The 7,608-nt window shown below is 38.0% G+C and overlaps 1 long non-coding RNA gene across 1 annotated transcript in view; it reads left to right on the top strand.

The window, feature by feature from the left end:
* LOC137498431 (uncharacterized) overlaps nucleotides 1–4,699 on the top strand; it is a 266,743-nt gene extending 262,044 nt beyond the window's left edge. Inside the window, exon 5 of the long non-coding RNA XR_011017806.1 lies at nucleotides 3,571–4,699. This is a non-coding gene — a long non-coding RNA (uncharacterized lncRNA). The remainder of the gene's footprint in view (nucleotides 1–3,570) is intronic.
* Nucleotides 4,700–7,608: the final 2,909 nt, after the last annotated feature.

The following is a 7,608-nucleotide window of genomic DNA, read 5'->3' on the forward strand; positions in this document are numbered from 1 at the left end:
TCTGCATCTTTAATTTCGCAGGTTTTAACGGTAAGGTACAAGTTCGAAAGCCTTCTGAATGGAAAGGTGTACAGAAAATTACTGACCTTGGTAAATGTTTTAATCCACAAACCAGAAGGAAAAGGAGTTTTCTTAATTTCATTACTGACCCTTTTCTAAAAGAACGCATCTAAGAAAATGATATATACTAACTGGAATACCAGAATAGGATGGGAGGTTGGAGGAGAATGCAGATCAAACCATAAAAGGATAAAATTTACCTACCAGCTAGTTAAATAATGGTAAAAATGAAACTTTAACAGAATTCTCCCCAAAAGGGGGTGGAAACCGGGATAAACCCCGGAAAAATACCGGAGACTACATTCATTGCACGTCTGTTGGGGGTAGCCATGTTGGTGGTTATTGCCTGACCTTTCTACGAGATACTCACCAAGGCCATCTGCATCCACTCAGCCATACCAAGGGGAGCCATACGTGCAGAGCACATTACAGGACTACACGGACAAAGGTCCATACAGTTCTGTTTACATGTTGAGAGGAACTTGAATTAAGAAATTCATATGTTAAATTATCCTCACAGCCGAAAGCACCGCATTGTTACAGCATGCGTATGATACATAGGGAAACACTTCAGACTGAGCGTGCGTCTGTCACCAAAAGATTGCAGATGTGCATAGCAGTTGGTTTTCGAGCACGTGGTAAACTAGCGACTTGAACTGGAATTGCATGTAAGTGAACGAGAGTGTGCAAAAGGAGCATCACCTTTCCATTTCCAGGAGCAACAGTACTATGCGAACACATTTCTGGTGTCTTCCCTATTAATTTCCACTGAAAATGAACGTGTTCATAGTGCGTGTTGAAACTTCACCTGCAGCAGTGTTCGAATTGAGCCGGTATGGCATACTGGTATAACATACAGATGGCAGATTGGGACATGAAAAAGCATATTGACAGCATTTATTTCAATGATTTTCAATGAAACTATATTCATTACTTGAGAGGAATTGGTCCTCTACAGGTCACAAATTAGAAAAACATAGGACAATGCATGAAACCACGTTTTACGTTTCCCTTGCTATTCTTTGAAACTCTTTCAAGATATGTCACTTAACTTTCATACTAATATGAGGGCAAAACCACAAAACAAATGGAATTACCGATTTGTTTTTCAAGAAATCGGTAACGGTGACTGCCCCTCTGTAGATTGACAGATCAAATGATATTGAACTAACAGCCAACATTTGAGTACATGATGATATCGTAATTGGCAACTTTAATGAAAATGACATCTTTCGCAGAGGTGAACGTTTGGCTAAAATTTTCAGTCTTAATTTTAAGTCATGGGACTTACACCCGATAATTCAAAACTGTACACTTAGCATCGACATATTAATACTGAAGATCAAAGCTAGGTACTTCAAAATTCCAAGGAATTCAAGAATTATATAGGAAATTGGTTTATCTCTACATATTCTTAACCTAAAAATTGGAGCCATAGTTGTTTTCCTTAAAAATCGGAGCGTTTCCCGACGGCTCCTAAATGGAAACAGATTAGGGCCTAATTCTACGATATGTAAGAAAATTTAGATTTAGAAAAAAGTGCTGGTAAATGAAGATAGAGCCCTCTGTCCAGCGTTGATCCCTGGAATTGACTTAACAATAGCCGCTAAGACTTCCATTTCCTTTCAAGAGGCATCAATTTCCAATTTGCTTAGCATGTTCTATCATGATCAATAACTCCCCAAAGGACGTGAAGGTTCTGTTTACCTCACCCGGTGTTCAGTCATGGCCAATTTAAGATAACTTAAGGAAACATCTGTCTTGACATTGCAATATTTATCACTTTTAGCCATTTTCTTTCCCACCATCGCCATAAGACATGTCTGTGTGATGTAAAGAAAACGAAATCCTTCAATCGCCATTGACCGTGATGTCTTCACGGGTTTCAAGTAGTTAATGTTTATCTAGTTAGATTAGTTGCGACTATCAAATTGCTTGCACACGTGGATTTCTACTGCAACCCTTGAGGTAATTTTGCAATGAACAGAATATTCAGCTGTTCTGCAAAACAAAGATTAAAAGGGGAGAAGTTTGTAGCAGTTTATGCATGATGGATGCAGTACCGGTAGCCATGTCTGAGAGGAGCCAGGATATGAAATGTCATATATATACAGTAAAACCTCGTTAATTCGAAGTCGTTGGGACTCAAAAATCGTACTTCGAATTACGTGATTTCGAATTAACCGCCAATTCGCACTTCAGAAGTATCAACCCTTGCCGCGTTACAAAATATTCTAAGGCCCGTTACTGCATGCATTTAACCTTGATTCACAGTTTATACCTTTCAAGTGCCATGGAAAAAACTATTTCCGAAATGTATCCAACAAGGTGCATTTACAATGTTCAAATAATTCACTTGGATAAATCACTGACAAACATAACCTCACGCAACAAAAGAAAAAAAAATCGCACAATTCAAAGATGAGGATAAATTATGGCGGTTCCCCTGTGCAAATGCATTATTTGTTTGGATTTCTTTACTGTTTGCATTTTTATTATAGATGATTTGTACTGGCATGGAAAGTGCCCGACGCTCTTAAAACATTGTGGCTTATCGAAGTTTCCTATGACGAGGGGATAAAGTATCTATCTTCCATGAGCATTGCAACGCACTACTATGACCCCTATCCCTCACACTGTACGATTTCCCGGCTGGCAATTTCTCCTTTAAAACCATAAGACCGTTTGGGCTCGCATTAAAATAAAGCAATGCAGTTTCACCTGCAATGTCAATATTGTTCGGTGCCTACGAATTTATTATATTTGCCACGTTTTTTCGTCAACTGTCGACATCGCCAGTGTTCGCAGATTCTGTTTTCCCGCACACTGCGCGTGATATTACGGCGTTCCTTAAAAAGTTGAATTCCGATTTCATTCAACTTGGCAGAAGCGCACTGTAGACCCACCGAAGTGAGTGTAAATGCGGAAAGGTACCCCTCCACGTTCCGGAACGCGCGTTCTATGACGCGGAGTGGATACATTTCTAGTTGAAATTACTCTGTAACATACTATTGTTTTAAAATGTAAAGGCAGTTTCGAATTAAGTCTGAATTTCGGTAATGGGGCCGACATTGTACTTCGAATTACGAATTATCCGTATTTCGAATTAAACAATTGGAATAACATGCAAAACTGTATCTCATGTTTCCGGGAACGAGAGCTTCTTCAAATTAGGCGGGATTTTGAAATAACCGATTTCGAATTATCGAGGTTCTACTGTAGCACTCAAAGATTCCATCAAAGAATTGTTGCTAATAATGGCTACTGGGTATTGATGTTTGCACAGTATTTGTAATGCTGATTGTGTTGGTTAGGATGTATTGTTTTATAGCATGAAAATTGCAGGTTTATTAATATTCTGTGTGGGAGATTAAATTTTATACATTTTATGCATTTGTTTCTGTTGAAGGCACGTGCCGTAATGAATCCCTAAATTCACTGTTCACTAATTTGTCAGTCTTTTGTAAATCTTACCAATTGAAATTCATTTTTTCCTTCTATTTGTTGCAGATGGAATCCTTACCAGAGGGTGTATTGGTAGCGTTGCATACAGCTGTCCTATGCAATTCCTGTAAAGTACGAGACTTAACTCCAGATCTAGAGGTGATCAGTTTCTTTAGAAATGAAGGGAAGGATTGGTTCCTGCTGTCATGACTTGTTCAGATATTTACATGTTTACAAACTAGTAACTGGGGCATTGCTGTTTATTTTTACTGACATCATAAGCACATTCTTCCAGAAGAGTAGTTTTGCTTGCATATAGCTTTAGGAATACTATAGTTCTGCACAAGTTTTTTTCTTATTGCTAGTATGCGTATTACCTGAAGCTTACGCGAGTATATTTGTAAGAAGTTAATGTAAAATCATGGTACAGAAATAGATGAGAAAATTTAGCCTGTAAGGCGTCACCAGTAGTGTAGAAAAATAAGGCTCATCTTGATGCAGGTACAGTGAAATTTAAAGTGTCCTGATGAAAAATGAGATGGGTGTAAGTTTTTGTGAAATGACAATTCACTGGAATTGGTCCCACTAACTTGTGGGTTGTAGATATTGGAAGCAATTTGGCTACAATCTTCATATCCAAGAGTACCAACATTTTGAAATGTTGAGAAATAGTCTCCCTTACACCATACAGTAGGTAAATGAACGGGCTTACTAAGGGATGAATTAAAATTAGGTTTGTATAATTTATGGGGAGTGACGTTTGATAGTAGACCATAACACAAAGAGTTGAGATAGGTTTGAGACTTCAGAGCAGAGGTGTCTAGCCTGCTGTATTTGAGGGATGTGTTGCTTTCCTGTACAACCATTACACAGTATACATGAATTGCAATATAGACATGGGAGCAGTGTACAAGGGGTATATCTGTTGTATCATACTCATGCTGCTACATTTTTGGAGATGGCAGGAATTTTTGAATTATGCCCTGCAGGAGTTCTTTAATGTGCCAGACCGAGCTGGACAGCTGCAATCTCTTTAAGTGCAGCCAGTATTCGGGAGATAGTGGGTTCAAACTCCATTGTCGGCAACTCTGAAGATGGATTTCCATGGTTTCCCATTTTTACACCAGGCAAATGCTGGGACTGTACCTGAAGGCCACGGCCATTTCCTTCCCAGTCCTAGCCCTTTCCCGTCCCATTGTCACCATAAGACCTACCTGTGTCGGTACAATGTAAAGACAATAGCACCAAAAAAAAAGAAAAAGAAATGTGCCAGAAAGAAAGTGAGACTTTTGAACTTCAGACACTCTGAAATGGAACCCTTCTTGATGGAGAGTTGTGTAAACATTTGGCGTATCTCTCTCTCGATATATATTATATCATGCGGAGACAAACCAAATTTGCACATATCCTTAATCTAAAAATTGGAGATATAGTTGTGCTGCTTAAAAATCAGAAAGTTTCCCAATGGCTCTGAAACGGAAAGAGATTGGTATGTGCGAAAATTGTTTACATTTGGTAAAAATAAATGAAGATGAAGCTGTATATATTTTTTTAATAATAATAATAATAATAATAATAATAATAATAATAATGATAATAATAATAATGATAATGATGATGACGATGATAAATTTTATTATTGGTTTCTCGTCCCACTAAGTACTTCTACGGTTGGAGATGCCAAGGTTTTGGAATTGTCCTGCATGAATTCCTTTACGTGATGGGAAATTACATCACCCTCATATAGGCAGTTTAACATTTTGAAATACCACCAGAATGATCCAGGATCACACCTGTCAACTTCGGCGCAGAACACCATCGCTATACCGTCTAAGCTAATCTGCCTGGTTTAAGGAAATGTTTAGTTCATTAAGGGAATAAGGTGCTATGCCATGCTCACAGCAGGTCAAGCCACATTTGTAGAAACACAATTGGTACTATTTCATGTCAGTTGTCAGTATCCCATGGTTGTCTTCAGACTTCCCAGTGACCTTTATCTTCAGTTAGTTGACAGGAGGTATAATGTTTACAAATGTGCACACACTTGTTTTGAGAATTGTATTACAAAATATTAAGAAATGATAATACCTTAAGAACGTTATGAAAGCACGTTGGGTTTCAGATCTTTTCCTTCACATTGTAGGTAAACAGTCGTTATTGCTTATGAACTGACAATTTTTGTTTTCGCTGATGTATTTGGTTCAGATAATGTAGGCCTACTTACTAGCAAGGAGTAAACAGTCCATCTCATTAATCATATTAGTTTAGTGTTATAATACCTGCCTGGTGGTCATGGTTGTTTCTGTGTAATGTGTATTGTCTGACATCGTAATTAGCCGGTTCAAGTCTTGTTGGTGGGGAAAAAGTTGAGAATGTTAGCTGGCAGGGTATGAAGGTGTTAGCATAAAATGTGTAGTGACTAGATCGTGTGCCAAATGTGTGTATTTAATTCCAAACCTGTCCAGTATATGGCACTGAAATCCATATGGTACATAAATAGTGTTGTAATGAGTAGTGATGCAAACATTGGTTCTGTACTTTGCTTTAAAATTTCTGAAATTACAGTATGAATGATTGGCCTAGAGGAGTGCGAGAGGCCTCGGCAGCTGACAAAATTCCTATCCTCGCCACAAGATTGGGGCTTCGTTCATTCATTCCATCCCTGACCCGGTCACTGACTGGAAAAGATTGTAGGTTTTTTTACAGTATGTATGAAATGAAAATGCCATGGAAATCCCTAACTGTGTTCAATGAACTAAGTCCAGTTGTTAGACTCCACACATGCCTTCCATTGAAAGTAATTTTGTTTTGAGCAATTGTAAGTAAGGTAAATAAATAATGTTATCTGACCCCATGCTAGTTACTTTGTCCAACGGGGCCCCAGGGTTGATTCGAGTGTTTTTACCTTCATTGGTTATTTCTTCTGGCTCTGCACGTTAGATTTTATTGTGGTTAGGGCTCCATTGCTGCAGTCACACAAATCGCCCATGGGAGTCGGATACAAATATGTGCTGCAGTCCTGACTGAAGGTCATTAACTGAATTGACCTATTGTGGCCTTATCACCTCAAATGGAAACATGGTAGTACTGTACATGTAGGTTGTCATAAAAATGCACTTAAGTGTAGAAGTAATGTCTCGTCAATAACTGCAGGTAGAGTGAACTGGGAAAGGGTCCAGTCTGTGAGACAAAGTGGAAGGTGGAGGGAGAAGTTGATGTGAACAAAGGGCAGAGGAAATAGTGCTCCATGTCTTATATGGGAATATGTATATTACAAGGTTACTAACAGTACAACCACCATTGTGAGGATTTCATTACTGTATAAGCTAGGGCTTATTGCAGTGGGATATTTCATGGGTTGTTTAGATGAGTAAGGAAAGTATACATAGAGATGAACGTTCCGAGTTGGTGATGGATGGATGTGGAGAAATTCCTCTGAAGTGAGGGATGGAACATTGTTGGAACTGTAGGACAGTAATGCGAAGTGATTGATAAAATGTGATACTTCAGATAATTTCTTGACTTATTGGCAGCCACATTTCTTATGGCTTAATTTAGTGTTGATTAGACCTAGTGAAAGTGTATCAGGTGTAGTATTTGTGAAATATTTCTAGGGCTATCCTGAGTAGTGATGAGGTTGAAAACATATGGTGTAAATGTTGTCTGTACTTCAGACCGATTGTTTGGTGAGCTATTACTTAAGGGGAGTTATGACTGAAATTTGAAACTAATACAATTTACTACTTATCACAACAAAATAAAAAAGTGAAGTGTATATTAATAAGAGTACCACACAAAATGTGCAGTTAATTACTCAGTTTGTTGCAAAGTTATCAGAAATGAATATTATTTATTAAAACTGTGCAGCAAGGAGCATTTTCCATGCAAGATATTAACTATTGTAGGGCTATAATTTAGTAGACTTATCAAATACCGGTACTCATAATCTTCATAACTCTGGGTTGTACAGTCAGGTATAAACTATTGGAGGTAGAAGTATTGTCATTATTCATACAATAGGCAAAAAATGTAGTTTGGTGCTATTTTAGGAACAATATCTGAAGGGAATAGTGTACTGATAATAAAATATAGGGCTATGTGTAA

This window comes from Anabrus simplex, chromosome 2, assembly GCF_040414725.1.
Source record: "Anabrus simplex isolate iqAnaSimp1 chromosome 2, ASM4041472v1, whole genome shotgun sequence".
NCBI lineage: Eukaryota > Metazoa > Arthropoda > Insecta > Orthoptera > Tettigoniidae > Anabrus > Anabrus simplex.